The sequence below is a fragment of the Hypanus sabinus genome, chromosome 15 (assembly GCF_030144855.1).
Source record: "Hypanus sabinus isolate sHypSab1 chromosome 15, sHypSab1.hap1, whole genome shotgun sequence".
NCBI lineage: Eukaryota > Metazoa > Chordata > Chondrichthyes > Myliobatiformes > Dasyatidae > Hypanus > Hypanus sabinus.
In genome coordinates this window covers 80446133-80464590 of record NC_082720.1, presented here as the reverse complement: position 1 = coordinate 80464590, position 18458 = coordinate 80446133, and the positions used below count along the sequence as shown (strand labels likewise).

Genomic DNA, 18458 nt, shown 5'->3' with positions numbered 1-18458 from the left:
ATATTTCATTAACATTTATCACAAGGGTATTTGAATACAAAAGCAATGAATTTATATTGTGTAGAGCATGGGTGAGACCTGAAATATTGTACACAGTTTTCACTAAAGCTTACAACTTTCTTGCAGAGCTTGACAGGTTATTTCAGGGAGAATGTTTCCCTTGGCTGAGGCATTTGTATCCAGAGGTCACCATATCAGAATAAGGGGTGAGCTATTTAGAACAGTGATGAGAAATAATTCTTTCCAGTCAGAGGGTGGTGAGTATTTGGAATTTCCTCCCCTGGAGTTAGTAGAAACTCAGTTGTTGAAGTGACTTACAACAGATTGCTAAATTTTAGGGATGTTAATCTCCCTCGATGTGCAAATTTTGGCCTAATTTTTTAAAAAAAGTTTTATTTGGATCTGACATGAATAACAAGTGTCAAAAATTGACAAAGTATTTGCATAACATCCAGCATGATGCTGAATGGTTAAGCACAGGAAATAATGATTATGTTCTTAAAACTTAAATAACTTTCATGTTTTCTTTTTTAACATCATCCCCGATGAGCATAACATTCAATGAAAAGTAGAACTGCAGTCAAAATTGAATATATTGGATATGTGGTCCTGTTTGAAAAACATAGCTTTCAAGAAATTGAAATGTCTAACAAAGCTCAATTTATTGTAACAAGAAACCACAATGGTCTCATTTTTAGACCATTCATATCTTAGAATCATTTTTTATTTTATCACTCACATCTTTGTTTATGCTGATAATGATCTGTTCTATTCCAGCGCATAAAAGTATACCCACATTGCACAGACTAGGACATGTTTATTTTGTGTTCTGCAGAACAGTCTCATTGGATCGAACTTTTGTGTAGCACAATGTAGATCTTTAACCTGGATTCAAATAGAGGTTAAATGTCAAATTCCAGTCTAGCCAATGCTTTCTACAATGAGAAATTCAAGCCATTTGTGGGGATTCTGGCCCATCCTAGCCTCATAAGGGAAATTCCAAAAATCTGTAAGTTTGGCAGAGCCCTAGATCTTTTTTTTCTGCTACCAACATTTGGTATGAAAGACATACGACAGGCAGTCTTTCAAAGCTGCAGAGAACTCAATTCTAACTGTACGAATGAGGGTCCCGTCAACATCGGGAAAGTACATGACCAGCACAGGATGTCAAGATGCATGGTGGAGCTGTAAGCAGTTAGTGTGGATTCAACCCTAAACTTGACTGTTGCCTGAGGGGGAGTTTTGCATATTCTTTCCGGGGCCGTAGAGGCTTCTGTCGAGCGCTCCAGTTTCTTTGATATGCTGGCAGGTTTACTGGTGATTATCAAAAACTACTTTAACAAGAGAAAAGAACTAATAGAGAATTGAAGGGCATGGGAGAAACAGTAATTTTCAGAGCCACATAAGAAAATAAGGATTAAGGGAATGCCAAACAAGAGAAAATCTGCAATGTTGATTAAGGGAATGGGATTGATTGTTTAGTTGAAACTGGCGTGGACCCAAATACATCACAATAAATAACATACAAACACACACAAGAAAATAGGAGGAGGAGCAAGCTACCTTGCTCCTCAGGCCTGGCCCACCATTACATTTGATCATGACAGACCCAACCCAGGCCTCAATGCAAAGAATACATTTAAAACAGGGAGAAGCTGAAGACATGACCAGTTGATGTTAATCTGTGACTGCTTTGAAATATGAAGGCAGGGAAGATACAAAGTGCCTTTTCCAGTTTCTGTGATGCTTCATACATTTAGATAAATTTGAGGAATTACTTATCGTAGATGCATTGACTGAGCAGTTTATTATTTTGTCATAGATCATGCTTCGGAGGCTGATGATATATAAAACTTTTGTTTGCTTAATGCCATATAAATGCTTACAGAACAATGAACAATTGCAGTGTTATCTGTTTGCTCAGGGAGAGGCAAGGCTTCATGAATTTCAGATTAGATTTCAGTTCAAGTAACAGAGCACTGAACTCTGAATCAAACTCAGTAAAATAGATTTCTGCCTAAAACCAATGCTGAATGTCCATACGCGGTATAAAGTGGTGAGTTGATACTGCCAGAATAACATAGATGTATCTAACCCAGTATCCAGGAGTGCTCAGTGCCCACACTGTGTTTAAAATGACGGGCGCTCTGTGATGTGGTGTTGTAGCAGGTTGTTCTACTTCCTCATGGCTTCAGTGGGTAAATTGTGACCTCTGGTAGCATAAGTATGGATTGTTCATATTGTCCATGAAGCAATGCGGGATTTCCACCCTACCCATTGCTCTAGTTTCTTCCCACTTCCAAAATGCGTGTTGGTTGGTAGATGTTGTAACTCAGTGGTTTTCAAACTTATTTTCTGCCTGTCACCAACTTGTGACTTACATTTACCTTTGTGGCCCCTCTCCTCCATTGTCTCTGTTCGTTGTTAAAGTTTGTTATTGGTACAGTCAATGTTTATGTTTTAACAGGTGTAGGTATTATTATATGTCAAATATGATATTACAGGTATTTGTGAAAAACAGAACTATTTCAAAGCTCTAATAGGACACTTCATTTATAGTATGTATAATATTCTTAAATATTGTGTAAGTAGGCTCTATGGAAAATTAGTAAATGTCAAAGAATTATAATAAATATAATCAGTATTTTAATAATTATAAATCAGTAATGAATATAAATGTAAAAATAAAACCAGCTTTTTAGGTAGTATTTTTAAAAACACTTTAATTTATTAGGCAAATCCTTTTTAAAATTGCTATTATATGTGTAATTTCTATGTGGCAATAATGAGCATGTACTCACCAAGAAAAATGAATTGAATTTCTTTTCAAAATGTGGTAAGTATCAGCGATTTTATGGAAGTTATAGCAGTAGAGAGTGAGGCAGTGGTAGACTTCATGCACTTTTGTTTTTTTTGCAGTGTAACCCTTTCTGGCAGATGACCCCACTGCAGTAACTACACGTCACGTTTTATAAGTATTATAACATGCACAGGTTAGTGTAAGGCAAAGTGATCCAGCCTCCTGTTGCATACACACTGATTGGCCTTGCTGCTGACAGCCCCACCCAGTTTTCAGTTTGTTTGTGATACTCATAACCATTTTAAAATAGATTACTACAACACTGGCCTCGCCAAGTTTTCCATATTAATCTCCTTCTGAGAAGGATTTTGATATGGAAAACTTGGCAACTGCTGACAATCTCTCAGTTGGAATTAGATGCAGATGGCTCCCTATCAATATGTATTTATCAATAACAGAGTAATTGTAATCACTAGCTGGTGGACCAAGTTGCAAGGTATCCTGCTGGGTCACACCATCCTGCCCACTGTACAATCAGTGATCTGGGGCCGGACGTGGAGCTGCGCTACAGGGCGCAAATGGTGATTTGTGCATGGTTAAGCAGGAACAGAGACGGTGAATGATGTGCTGCTCCTCCCCCAACACCATCACCACACTCAAGCAGAGCTGTTTTGCTCCCACATTCACATCATCTAGCTTATTTTCCCATTTCATTCAGGTTTCCAATTATATATTCATTTCTTTTTTTACTTATATATTTCAGTACTATTTCATTAAAACAGTAAACTTATCATGGCCCATTCAGGAACTCCTGTAGCTCTTAGTTTCTTGTTTTCTTTTACTTGTGGCCCCTGTGAAATCTGTCTTGGCCCCCGGTATGGCCCATATTGAGAACCACTACTCCTGATGGTTGGAAAATCAAGAGAGATTTGATGGAGATGTGTGTGAAAATAGGTTATGCAGAAATAAATGGTGTTATGGCATTGATGGAATTATTGAGGGTCAGTATGGACCTTTTTAGCCAATGGCCTCCTTCCTCTCCTATCAGATTCTGCCTTCTCCAGCCCTGTATCTCTTTCACTAATCAATTTCCCAGCTCCTTACTTCACCCCATCCTGCTCCCTCCTGGTTTCAGTTATCACCTTGTGTACCTCCTCCCCTTTCCCCACTTTCTTACTTTCTTAATATAACCATATAACAATCACAGCATGGAAACAGGCCATCTCGGCCCTCCTAGTCCGTGCCGAACTCTTAATCTCACCTAGTCCCACCTACCTGAACTCAGCCCATAACCCTCCACTCCTTTCCTGTCCATATACCTATCCAATTTTACCTTAAATGACACAACTGAACTGGCCTCTACTACTTCTACAGGAAGCTCATTCCACACAGCTATCACTCTTTGAGTAAAGAAATACCCCCTCGTGTTTCCCTTAAACTTTTGCCCCCTAACTCTCAAATCATGTCCTCTCGTTTGAATCTCCCCTACTCTCAATGGAAACAGCCTATTCATGTCAACTCTATCTATCCCTCTAAAAATTTTAAATACCTCCATCAAATCCCCCCTCAACCTTCTACGCTCCAATGAATAGAGACCTAACTTGTTCAACCTTTCTCTGTAACTTAAGTGCTGAAACCCAGGTAACATCCTAGTAAATCGTCTCTGCACTCTCTCTAATTTATTGATATCTTTCCTATAATTCGGTGACCAGAACTGTATACAATATTCCAAATTTGGCAATTTGGCCTTACCAATGCCTTGTACAATTTTAACATTACATCCCAACTTCTGTACTTACTCAATGCTCTGATTTATAAAGGCCAGTGTTCCAAAAGCCTTCTTCACCACCTTATCTACATGAGACTCCACCTTCAGGGAACTATGCACTGTTATTCCTAGATCTCTCTGTTCCTCTGCATTCCTCAATGCCCTACCATTTACCCTGTATGTTCTATTTGGATTATTCCTGCCAAAATGTAGAACCTCACACTTCTCAGCATTAAACTCCATCTGCCAACGTTCAGCCCATTCTTCTAACTGGCATAAATCTCCCTGCAAGCTTTGAAAACCCACCTCATTAACCACAACACCTCCTACCTTAGTATCATCGGCATACTTACTAATCCAATTTACCACCCCATTATCCAGATCATTTATGTATATTACAAACAACATTGGGCCCAAAACAGATCCCTGAGGCACCCCGCTAGTCACTGGCCTCCATCCCGATAAACAATTATCCACCACTACTCTCTGGCATCTCCCATCTAGCCACTGTTGAATCCATTTTATTACTCCAGCATTAATACCTAACGACTGAACCTTCTTAACTAACCTTCCATGTGGAACTTTGTCAAAGGCCTTGCAGAAGTCCATATAGATTACATCCACTGCTTTACCCTCGTCAACATTCCTCGTAATTTCTTCAAAAAATTCAATAAGGTTTGTCAAACAAGACCTTCCGCGCACAAGTCCATGCTGGCTACTCCTAATCAGATCCTGTCTATCCAGATAATTATAAATACTATCTCTAAGAATACTTTCCATTAATTTAATTTACCCACCACTGACATCAAACTGACAGGTCTATAATTGCTAGGCTTACTTCTAGAGCCCTTTTAAAACAATGGAACCACATGAGCAATACGCCAATCCTCCGGCACAATCCCTGTTTCTAATGACATCTGAAAGATCTCCATCAGAGCTCCTGCTATCTCTACACAAACTTCCCTCAAGGTCCTGGGGAATATCCTATCAGGATCCGGAGATTTATCCGCTTTTAAATTTCTTAAAAGCGCCAGAACTTCCACCTCTTTAATTGTCATAGGTTCCATAACTTCCTTACTTGTTTCCCACACCTTACACAATTCAATATCCTTCTCCTTAGTGAATACCGAAGAGAAGAAATTGTTCAAAATCTCTCCCATCTCCCTCGGCTCCCATAACTGACCACCCGGATTCTCTAAGGGACCAATTTTATCCCTCACTATCCTCGTGCTTTTACTATAACTGTAGAAACCTTTCGGATTTACTTTCACCTTATTTGCCAAACCAACCTCGTATCTTCTTTTAGCTTTTCTAATCTCTTTCTTAAGATTCCTTTTACATTCTTTATATTCCTCGAGCAATTCCTTTACTCCATGCTGCCTATATCTATTGTAGACATCCCTCTTTTTCCGAACCAAATTTCTAATATCCCTTGAAAACCATGGTGCTTTCAAACCTTTAACCTTTCCTTTCAACCCAACAGGAACATAAAGATTCTGTACTCTCATAATTTCACCCTTAACTGACCTCCATTTCTCTATTACATCCTTCCCATAAAACAACTTGACCCAATCCACTCTCTCTAAATCCCTTCACATCTCCTCAAAGTTAGCCTTTCCCCAATCAAAAATCTCAACTCTAGGTCCAGTCCTGTCCTTCTCCATAATTATATTGAAGCTAATGCTATTGTGATCACTGGACCCGAAGTGCTCCCCAACACTTACATCTGTCAGCTGACCTATCGCATTCCCTAACAGGAGATCCAGCACTGCCCCATCTCTATTTGGTACTTCTATGTATTGTTGCAAAAAACTATCCTGCACACATTTCACAAATTCTAAACCATCCAGCCCTTTTACAGAATGAGCTTCCCAACCTACGTGTAGAAAATTAAAATCTCCCACAATCACCACCTTGTGTTTACTACAAATATCTGCTATCTCCTTACACATTTGCTCTTCCAACTCACGCTCCCCATTAGGTGGCCTATAATACACTCCTATCAGTGTTACTACACCTTTCCCATTCCTCAATTCCACCCAAATAGCCGCCCTAGAGGAGCTCTTTAATCTATCCTTCCAAAGCATCGCCATAAGATTTTCTCGGACAAGCAATGCAACACCTCCTCCTCTGCCCCTCCTACTCTATCACACCTGAAGCAACTAAATCCAGGAATATTTAGTTGCCAATCACACCCTTCCTGCAACCATGTTTCACTAATAGCTACAACATCATAATTCCAGGTATCAATCCACACTTTAAGCTCATCCACCTTTCTTACAATGCTCCTAGCATTAAAATAGGTACATTTAAGATACTCTCCACCTCCTCCTCTCTTTTCATCCCTAACAATGCATTCAAATTTATTATCCTTTTCTTTCTTCTCCCCTACATCTTCAGGCTGAGCGCATCCCTTCTCCATCACCTGCCTTTCCTCCCTCACACACTATCTACGTACTTGCTCTACTGGTGAACTAACTTACTCTCCCGTAGTTTCCTCAAATTGATTCCCGCCCCCCCATCTTACTAGTTTAAAGTCTGCCCTGTAGCCTTAGCAAACCTCCCCACTAGGATATTGGTACCCCCAGGCTTCAAGTGTAACCCGCCCTTCTTGAACAGGTCATGCCTACCCCAGAAGAGGTCCCAATGATCCAGAAACTTGAATCCCTGCCCCCTGCTCCAATCCCTCAGCCACGCATTCATCCTCCACCTAATTCCATTCCTACTCTCACTGTCGTGTGGCACAGGCAGTAATCCCGAGATTACTACCTTTGCGGTCCTTCTTCTTAACTGCCTTCCTAACTCCCTATACTCTCGTTTCAGGACCTCTTCCCCTTTCCTACCTATGTCATTGGTACCTACATGTACCACGACCTCTGGCTCCTCACCCTCCCACTTCAGGATATCTTGGACGCAATCAGAAACATCCCGAACCCTGGAACCAGGGAGGCAAATTACCATCCGGGATCCCGATCACCTCCACAGAACCGCCTGTCTGAACCCCTGACTATCGAGTCCCCTATTACTATGGTCCTCTTTCTTCTATCCCTACCCTTCTGAGCTACAGGGCCGTCCTCTGTGCCGGAGGCCCGGCCACTGTCACTTCCTCCAGGTAGGCTGTCCCCCCCAACAGTACTCAAACGAGTACTTATTGTCAAGGGGTACAGCCACTGGGGTACTCTCTAGCACCTGTCTCTTCCCCTTCCTGACTGTGACCCACCTATCTGCCTCCTGTGGCCCCAGGGTGACCACTTGCCTGTAACTCCTCTCTATCACCTCCTCACTCTCCCTGACCAGGCGAAAGTCATCGAGCTGCAGCTCCAATTCCCTAACTCAGTCCCTCAGGAGCTGCAGTTCGGCACAACTGGCGCAGATGTGGACGTCCGGGAGGCTCGGAGACTCCAGGACCTCCCACATCCGACACCGAGAACAACAAGCTGCCCTCGCACTCATACTTCCCAAATAACTGACAATAACAAGGAGAACTAAAAGATAAGCCTACTGTGCCCTCTTCCGCCTAAGCCCTCTGAGCCCAAGCCCTACACTCTGCTCCCGGCTCACTCCTCTGCCCGCTGCTTAAGGCTGCATTCTTTTTATATTTTCCCTCCTTCCCAGGCCTCCTTCAAGCGCCTGCGCAGACCCGCCTCTCAGAACTCCGATCTGAGAAGCAATTTGAAAATGAAGGTTCTCAGCTCAACACATCAGCCGTTTACTCAGCCAGTCCGCTGAGTTCCTCCAGCATTTTGTGTGTATTGCTTGGACTTCCAGCACCAGCAGATTTTCTCTAGTTTGTGATTGGCCTCCTTCCATGTTTGTTTATTAGACCCTTCCAGCCCACTGAGCCACACCACCCAGCAAACCCCCGACTTTATTCAAGTCTAAGCACAGGACAACTTATAATGACTACTTAACCTACAAGCCGGTACGTCTTTGGGCTGTGGGTGGAGGCCGGAGCACCCAGAGAAAACCCATGTGGTCACGGGGAGAGTATACATATTCCTCACAGGCAGCAGTGGGAACTGAAACTGGGTCACCTGTACTGTACAGCGTTGTGCTACCACTACTCTACTGTGTTGTGAGCAAATATAAGAAAACAAAATAATCCATTCTGAGATAAGAAAGAACATGTACAATATCTGAGATTAAAGTTGTTCATCATTTGAAACATTTAAAGATTTCAGCGTAGACCTCATGAAATAAACCATAACATTAATCAAAAGTAAATATAACTAGACTTTATACATTAAATAAAAAGCGAAAGCCACCTACCTTACGATGCTTAGTAAATTTCTGCACAGGGGTAAAAAGTACAGCGACTCAATTCATTATCACACAACACAAGTTTAGGATGCTGATTGACAACTTATTTGTTTTCTAAATTTAAAAAACAGTAATGATTTTCTGTTAGTGTAGAACATAGTTCTCCATGTTGGGTTCTTCCGGGTGTCAGCTGTACAATCTACGTTGCGTTAATTATGTACGTGCTGGGCAGAGTTCAACTCTGTTTAATAGCAATCAGTAAACATTGGAATTGCACCGCCTCTGAAGCCTCATTCTTGCTCTTTCCTCACATCCCACAACTTCCTTGTAGGTCAAGTGCAAGTCTAGCTCTGTCACTGTAGGTCTCTGTAAAGATTTAAAGTTTAGCTTTATTTGTCATGTGTACATTGAAATATTGAAACAAATGGTGAATGTGTTTTTTACCTCGACGATCTACACAGTGCTGGCCGCAAATGTCGCCATTCTTCTGGCACCAACATAACATGCCCACAACTTACTAACACTAATCTGTACGTCTTTGGAATGTGGGAAGAAACTGGAGCACCTGGAGGAAACACATGCTGTCACAGGGAGAACATACAAACTCCATTCAGACAAGGGCAGGAATTGAACCCGTGTTGCTGGTGTTCTAAAGCATTACACAACTGCAGTGCTACCATGTACCCTATAATGGGAAATTCAAAACATTTATGACCCTCTGAGTTTAAAACTCTCTTCATCTACGTATATGTTACACAAATTATCACATTTTCTGAACCATGCTGGGACCAGGACCCTGGCAAATCACATAACTAGGGCTGTGGATAAGGACTAAAAATAAATAGGAAGGGGTTCGAATCAACAGCACAGAAAAGTATGGATAAAATAAAAGGGAAACACAGTGCAGGAGATGTTTTGTCCCTAATAAGGTATGAGACAGAAAGCTCAGAATGGGATAAGAATATAACTTCAGGTAACAAGGAGACAAGATTGAGAAGAAGGATGGTGAATACAGAAATGAAGATTTTATGTTTGAATACACATAGTGTACAAAATAAAGTAGATGAGCTTATAGCACAGCTAGAAGATGGCAGGTATGATGTTGTGGGCATCACAGAATCATGGTTAAAAGGACCTCACAACTGGGAGCTAAACATCCAAGGATACACATCATGTTGAAAAGACCGGCAGGTGGTCAGAGGGAAAATGGAGGCTTTTTTGGTAAAAAAAAATGAAATTATATCCTTAGAAAGAAGCAGCATAGGATCAGAAGCTGGAGAATCTTTGTGGGTAGATATAACGATAGAAAGGTCCCAGTGGGATACATATGCAGCTTCGGAATAGTAGTCAGGATGCGAGGTATAAATTACAAAGGAAGGTAGAAAATGCTGTGATAAGAGCAATGTTACAATTATCATGAGGGATTGGTAGATTGGAAAAATCTAGTTGGTAATGGATCTCCAGAAGAGCAAGTCGTGGTTGAGCCCATTAGAAAAAGGCAATTATACACTCGATTTTGTGCAATTAACTGAATTAGATTAAGGTAAAGGAACCCTTAGAAGGCAGTGATCATAATATGATAGAATTCATTCTGTAGTTTCAGAAAGAGAAGTTAAAATCAGATGTATCAATATCACAGTTGAATAAAGTTAACTACAGAGGCATGGGAGAGGAGCTGGCCGAAGTTGAATGATTGGGACATTAGAAGAAATGACTGAAGCACAGGAGTTCATCTAAAGAAGGAGCATTGTAAAGAGGGGATGAGGATAAGGCAAATGTGGCTAACTAGGGAAATCAAAGACAACATAAAAGCAAAGGAGAAGGCATACAATACAGCAAAACTTAACAGGAAACTAGAGGATTAAGAAGCTTTTAAAAACCAACAGAAGGCAATGATAAAAGCAAAAAGGAGAGTACAGATGAAGTATGATGGGAAGCTAGCCAATATTATAAAAGAGGACACCAAAATTCTTTTCAGATATTTAAAGAGTAAAAGAGGCAAGACTGGATATCAGACTGCTGAGAAATGGTGCTGGAAAGGTAGTAGTGGGAAACAAAGGAATGGTGGATGAATTGTACGTATTTTGTGTCAGTCTTTACTGTGGAAGACAATAGCAACATGCCAGAAATTTGAGAGTTTCGGGGAGAGGTGCAGAAATGGGAATAGTTGCTATTACTAAGAAGAAGTTTGGGATAAGCGCAAGAGTTTCTGAAGATAGCAGAAATCCGGAATAAAACAGATAACATGTTGGAGGAGCTCAGCAGGTTAGGCTACAACTATGGAGAGGAATTCAGACTGTGACTCTTCATTAGGACTGGAAAGGAAGGATGAAGAAGCCAAAATAAGAATCTGGGAGGAGTCTGAATTGGGAATGGAAAAAGTGAGCAGGGGGAGGGGGAGATATTGCCAGATGTTAGAGAAATTGATGGTCATTCTATCAGATTACAAACTACCCAGAAGGGATATGAGGGATTGCTCCTCCAACCTGCAGTTGGCCTTATTGTAGCAGTAGAGGTGGCTATAGACCAGCATATTGGATTGGGAATGAGAAGTAGAATTAAAATAGGTGGCCACCAAGAAATCCTTCCTTATTTAGAAGATGGAGTGAATATGTTTGATGAAGTGATCCCCCAAACTATGTCAAGTATCGCCGATGTAGAGCAGGCTGTACTGAGAGTACTGGATAAACTCCACTCTTCAAGATGGGAGTGAGGCAAAAGACGGGAAATTATAGGCCAGTTAGCCTGGTGTTTAGTGATTGAGAAGACGTTAGAGTTCATTATTGAGGATGATGTTTCAGGGTACTTGGAGGCACTGAATACAGTAGGTCAAAGTCAGCATGGTTTCCTAAGTGGGTACCTTAGATGACAGATCTGTTGGAATTCCTTGTGGAAGTAACAGGCAGGATAGATCAAGGAGAGTGAGTGAATGTTTACTTGGATTTCCAGAAGGCCTTTGACAAGGTGCATCAAATTAGGCTGCTGAACAAGATAAGAGCCCACAATATTATAGGAAAGATACTAGCATGGAGGAAGCAGGGTGTCTGTAGAAGGACTTGGACAAATGGGGAGAATGAGCAAGGAAGAGGCATATGGAATATAGTGTAGGGAAGTGTATGGTCATGCACGTTGGTGGAAAGAATAAAAGCATAGACTACTTTCTAAATGGTGAGCAAATTCAGAAACTGGAGGAACAAAGGGACATGAGAACACTAGTGCAGGGTTCTCTAAAGGTTAACTCGCAGGTTGAGTCACTAGGAAGGAAGGCAAGTGTAATGTTAGCATTCATTTTGAGAGAACTAGAATATAAATGCAAGGATGTAATGCTGAGTCTTTATTAGACTTTTGTCAGACCACGTTATGGGTATTATGTGTCGTTTTAGGTTCCATATCTAATGAGAGGTGTGTTGGTTTCAGGGAAGGTCTAGAGAAAGGTTACAGGAATGATCCTTAGAATGGAAAAGGTCAATGTACGGGGAGCTTTTGGTGGCTCTCAGTCTGTACTCCCTGGAGTTTGGTAGAATGAGAGAAGATCTCATTGAAACCTACTAAATATTAAAAGGCCTGGATAGATTGGACATGAAGAGGATGTATTCATTAGTGGGAGTGTCAAAGACCAGAGGTGATAGCCTGAAAATAGAAGGATGCCCCTTTAGAACAGAAAATAAGGCTAGTCAGCACTGCCATTTAGTTATGGCTGAATTATTATCCTTCTCAACCCCATTGTCCCCATAACCATTGACACCCTTACTAGTCAAAAACCTATCAACCTCCTCCTTAACTATAGCCATTGACTTAGTGTCACAACCATCTGTGGCAATCTCACCACCCTCTGAATGAATAAATTTCCTCCTCATCTCCATTCTAAAGGAACACTCTTCTAGTTCACCCTCTTATTTTATTTTCAGTTTCTATTTTAATCATCTTTTAAAATTATTTATATCCTCAAATTTCTGATTATTCTTCATAATTTTATTAACCTTTTCTCTCAACTCAGTGTCATAATTTCCTCAGTTAGTCAATATTGGATAACTTTTCCCATGTCGTATTTATTTCCCAAATGGATGTATGCTGTTCAGAAATATGCATTAAAAACTCTTTTGCTAATTATCCACAAACAAATGTTTTAATCTAATTTCCCAGTCTATTACAGCCAACTCTTAGGAATTGAATCAGTCCTGATTAATAGAGACTGATAGATATTGAAGCTTGGTGAATTAAGCAGTGGCCAAGTATATTAATGTAGTTTGCAAATTATGGAATTTGAAGATGCATTCATTGACCTTGTCAAGTCATTGAAGTCCATATCATTGAGATAGCACTTTCCGCATTTGTTTCTCTGAGGTGAAGCTTAAGGAGCTGCTGCCTCACAGATCCTGTGAGGCAGGTTCATTTCTAATCTCCAGTGTACTCTGTGTGGACTTTGCACATTTTACCCGTATCTGAATAGGTTTCTTCCCAATGGTCAGTTTTCCTCCCACATCCCAACTAACATTCCACATGGCTTTGTAGGGTAAATGACTACTGGAAATTGCACCAAATGTTTAAATGAGGCACAGAATCTTGATGACAGCTGTTGAGAATGTAGGGAGAATAAAATAGGATCAATGTAAGAATTCTTAACACAGAACTGATAGGCTAAAGGGCCTGTTTCTGTAGTGTCACTCTCTGTGACATATAACTACCTGTCACTGCGGCTCTTTGAACATCTTTCTGGAGGGTTGGCAGACACCCTGTGGACAAATAATTTCCTTCTATTCAATCCCAAACACTCCAGTGCAATATCTAAAAAGCCTTTTTCTCTCCTGCATTATCTCTTTCTTTGACGGTTTAATATCAGATTCACTATTTGCACAACTAAATCAACACTAATCATTCTCCTAAATTAGATCCAAGCAGAAAGAGTTTCCTTTCAAAAACAGGTAAAGGTTGCAATTTTTGGTCCTTTGTTGATGCCTACACCCTCGTAGGAGCAAGCTGAAATATCACATGGAGTTGTTGTTCGAAATGATGGGTGATTAATTAAAAACTGGCACACACCCCTGAAGCACACACAAAAAGCCGGAGGAACTCAGCAGGCAAGGCAGCATCTATGGAAAAGAGTACAATCGACGTTTCAGGCCGAGACCCTTCAGCAGGACTGGAAAAAAAAAAGATGAGGATTCAGAGTAAGAAAGTGGGAGAAGGGAAGGAAGATCTACAAGGTGATAGGTGAAACCAGGAGGGGGGAAGGATCGAATTAAAAAGTTGGGAAGTTGATTTGTGAAGGAAATACAGGGCTGGAGAAGGAGGGATCTGATAGGAGAGGACAGAAGGCAATGGAAGAAAGAAAAGTGGGAGGAGCACCAAAGAAAGGTGATAGGCAGGTAAGGAGATAAGGTGAGAGGGAAATGGGAATGGGGAATAGTGAAGGGGGGGGGGGGGGACATTACTGGAAGTTCATAATATTGATGTTCATACCATCAGGTTGGAGGCTACCCAGACAGAATATAAGATGCTGCTCTTCCAACCTGAGTGTAGCCTTATCACCAGAGTAGAGGAGGCCATGGACTGATGTGTTGGAATGCAATGGGAAGAGGAATTAAAAAGGGTGGCCACCGGGAGTTCCTGCTTTTTTTTTTGGTGGGGTGTTGGTACTCGGCAAAGTGGTCTCCTGATCAGATGAAGGGTCTCAGCCCGAAATATCAACTGTACTCTTTTACATAGGTACTGTCTGGACTGCTGAGTTCCTTCAGCATTTTGTATGTGTTGCTTGGATTTCTAGTATCTCCACATTATCTCTTGTTTGTGACTGCACACCAGGAGACCAGCCAATGCTGATCTACCTGAGCATAAATTTTACATTCTCAGTTAATGAGAATGTCATTAAAACTACATTTTGGTAATAAAATGTTGGCAACAGGAATATTTAATTAAGTAACAGACTAGGTAATAATTGCAGAATGATTATCTACAGGTCTAACAGTAAATCCAATTCTCTATTACACCAAGTTATAAATTCCTGAAATTTCGGTGTCAACACTGCTGCATTCCCTGTAACCACATTCTCACAATCCACATCTCTATTAACTGGTTATTAATCCTCACTATTCCTTCTCTTATAAGACCCCCAGTGAATGCAATAGCCACACTAATGAGCAAGGAGTTCAACATGTATTATAACCAATGAGCGTGGAGTTACTGTACAACTGGGATGCTTGTTATTATGTGTCTGTTTTTAGAGACCTGAAAAGGCATGCTGACCTAAAGCTGCCAGAAGCCAGAACCTGGAGTGAATCCAATTCTTTGCAGATTCTGTTCCAATTTCCTTGGAATGAAAAAGAGCATGATCCTCTGAACAAACTATACCTTGAAAAGTGGACAGAAGTGCAAATTCTGCATTCAGAATTTCATCCATTCCCCAATTGAAGATAGTAAAAGAACTTTAAGACAGTTGTAAACTTGCATGCATTCTATGAAAACCTTTGGGAAAGGTGGAAAATTATTAACATGCAAAATAATTGATCTTGGAGGGAAAATGTAAACATCAAGTGTTGGAAACACTCAGGGATTATCTGTGCAGGGAAAAATAGACTGAACCTGTTAGGGTGTTGGTATTTTATCCCAGTTTCTTTGGTGCATTCAAACCTTTTCTAATACCAGACACTTTCCATAGCAGTGTGGAAGTTTCCATACAAATGCTTCTGAGCGATCACAGTTCCTTTATCCTTAAATATAGTCTCCCCTCTCACAATGTTAATATGCCTATCAAGTGTGTTCCATTTCTTGCAGTTCTCTTCTCATCCAGAACAAGGTTGGAGAACCACTTCTTCCCCATTCTCCTCTTGCTAACTTTCACATTCAACAAATTATGTATTTCATTTCTCCACTCCAACAAAACGTTTGCTCCAAGTGATGTTTCCTTCCCCTTTCCACTTAGTAAACCATAGGGACCACTCTTTCCATCACTCCCAAGTTCACTTTCCCATTTCCAGGATCACCAACTCCTCTTCTCATGGTGCCATCTTGGGAAATGAAATGCTTATTTTTCACCTCTTATCTTCCAAAAATCCAAAGACAAAACAGATGAAGCAGCAATTCACTTTCACTTTTTCTAATTTAGCATATTCAGCACTCATAATGTTGTCTCCTCTACACCGGAAAAAACCCTCTCCCAAAGCTCTTTAGAGGCAATGAAATACGTTTGAGAATTGTGTCATCAAACCTGAAAACCCCTTGGGAAGAGCATTTACCCTCGCTCCATGCTTTGAGATGAAGGTGTTATTCATTCAAGATTGTTCAATGTCATTTCCACTTCATAAGTGTAAAGGAGAATGAAATAATTGTTACTGCAGATATGATGTAGCACAGAATAAAATTCACAATAAGATAAAGGACACAATATTAAAACAAAAACACAAAATGTTGGCAGAACTCAGCAGGCCAGACAGCATCTATGGGAGGAGGTAATAACGACATTTCGGGCTGAAGTAACATGGGATGGTCAAGAGGGGATAAGAAGTGGGAGGAGGGATAAAGTAGAGAGCTGGGAAGTGATAGGCTTCCTTATCCTATCCCCTTAAAACAAACCACAATAAATATAAATGCATAAGATAGTTTATATATGTAGTTTAATTGTATGTCCATAAATTGGCACTAGACACAGGGGTTGTGGTACATAATGCGGGTGACAGGAAATGATAAAGTAGTTGTGGTTCAGGGTGTAGTGGGGTTGATTGGTCTTATGCTTGGGGAAGGTAAATGTTTTTGAGTCTGGTAGTTCTGGCATTGCCCACTGGTGGCACAGTGACATCAGCGTCAGACTCTGGGTTCGAACCCAGCCGGGCCGCTGCCAGGCACACCTTCCCTCTGTGCCAGGTTGAGTGTTGAGCTTGCAACTCGACCTCGTAAAAAAAACCCACACAACTGTGCTTTGAGAAGGACATGGGGGACCACTGACAGAATCTTTCCTCCAAAACCACTTGAAAAAAAAAGTGGTCACCGAGGCTCTGGCAGAGTATGGCACACAAAAAAAAGAGTTCTGGCATGGTTGCTAATTAACCTCCTCCCTGATGGAAGTGGGACAAACATTCCTTGGGCAGGATGGATGGGATCCTTCATGATGTTGCTGGCCTTTTTCTGGTGCCTTTCTGTAAATATGTCCTTGATGGCAGGTAGGCCAGAGCTGGCAATACATTGGTAATACGTTGTAGAGGCTTCCTGTCCACCATAGTGCAAATTCAGTGCCATTCAGTGATGCAGCATGCTAGGGTACACATCTGTAGAAGGACGAGAATATTGGTGTACACGGACCAACTGGCTTCAGCCTTCTCAGAAAGTAGAGGTATTGGTGAGCTTTCTTGATTGTGTTGAATGGGTTCTGGGACCGTGGGAGTTTGAAGTTGCTTGCAGTTTTCACTGCTGTGAAACCAGTGTAAAGAGGGGCATGAGTGGTGTGAGTTCTCCTGAAGGTGATAACCATCTCCTTTGCTTGTTGATCTTCTTCATGATCTTATACAGGCTGCAGCTCTACATTTCATATCTGCATGGAAGCAGGATTTGCAGAATCTTAATATCTTCATTTCCAAATTTCCTTCCAACTTCCACGGATTCACAGACTCAGTACAATACAGCTGGCGATCTAGTGGTCCTGCGCAGAATTCAGCTTGTTTACCCTGCAAATTATTTTGCCTCAAATGTCTTTCCAATTTCCCTTTGTATGTTCAAATTAGATGCCTTTTTGCTCCACCTTAACAGGCAATGAACTGCAGATCATAAACACTCCTTGCACAGCTCGATTCTGTCTCACCTTCCCTCAATACTTTTGCTATTTGAATCTAATTGTTGAGCTATCTACTGAAGAGGTCATCTATACTGCCCTTGATTCAGCACATCATCTCGTTGAAGCCTTGCAGCATCACTGTGCAATACAATACAAGTGTTGGATCGTAAGCCACTTTGTATAACATTTTGATAGATCAAATTGTAGCATTATTGTGCCCCTTCACTTTTGAACATTTTTATTTGTTTCATTTGTCTTTGGAACATAATGAGTTCCTCAATCCTATTTATTCTCAGATGGTAAAAGCAGTGTTTCAATCTTGGACATCTATTTTCTTCAGTATTCTTCCCTTTACTTGGAAAGTATTGATTTATTGTTGATGTTTGGCATCATGGGTAATGGATGGCGAAGTAACTTTGATTTATGCACATAATGGAAGTGAGTGACAACAGAAAATACTGTTCTGGCTCAACAAACATAATCTTTTGTTACACCCTCAATAAGGCTTCTTTATCAGAAGAATAAAGTGCACAGAACACTCTATTATGGTTTCATCAAATCTCACATTATTGCTACAAATGCATCTTATATATTGTACCTTTCTTGCAATGGAGAAGTATGCAACATTTTCCAATGCTAATTACCTATCTTACCTGCAGGTAGTATTCTGTGAATCCTGTCAAAAGACTACATAACTTCTTACTTAAATTCCTTGAAAAGTTGTATTTATTGATGTTTTACTTGTTAAATGGTCATTCTGCATTGTCATGAGCAGCTGTCTGCTTGAGGAACTTAAGTAGACCAGCATCTGTGGAGAGAAAGGAATTTCTTTCCGAAGATCAATGCTCCAGATTTCGGCAATCCTTTGT

At 40.8% G+C, this 18458-nt stretch overlaps 1 protein-coding gene across 2 annotated transcripts in view; it reads right to left on the bottom strand.

The window, feature by feature from the left end:
- The window catches only part of LOC132405624 (uncharacterized), a 151353-nt gene extending 142406 nt beyond the window's left edge, over positions 1-8947 (bottom strand). Inside the window, exon 1 of one of the 2 annotated variants that reach the window (XM_059990580.1) lies at positions 8838-8947. The gene's annotated coding sequence lies outside the window, so the exon portion shown is untranslated. Of the gene's footprint in view, positions 1-2801; positions 2900-8837 lie in introns of those variants that run through there. The other variant, XM_059990579.1, reaches the window with a different exon arrangement.
- Positions 8948-18458: the final 9511 nt, after the last annotated feature.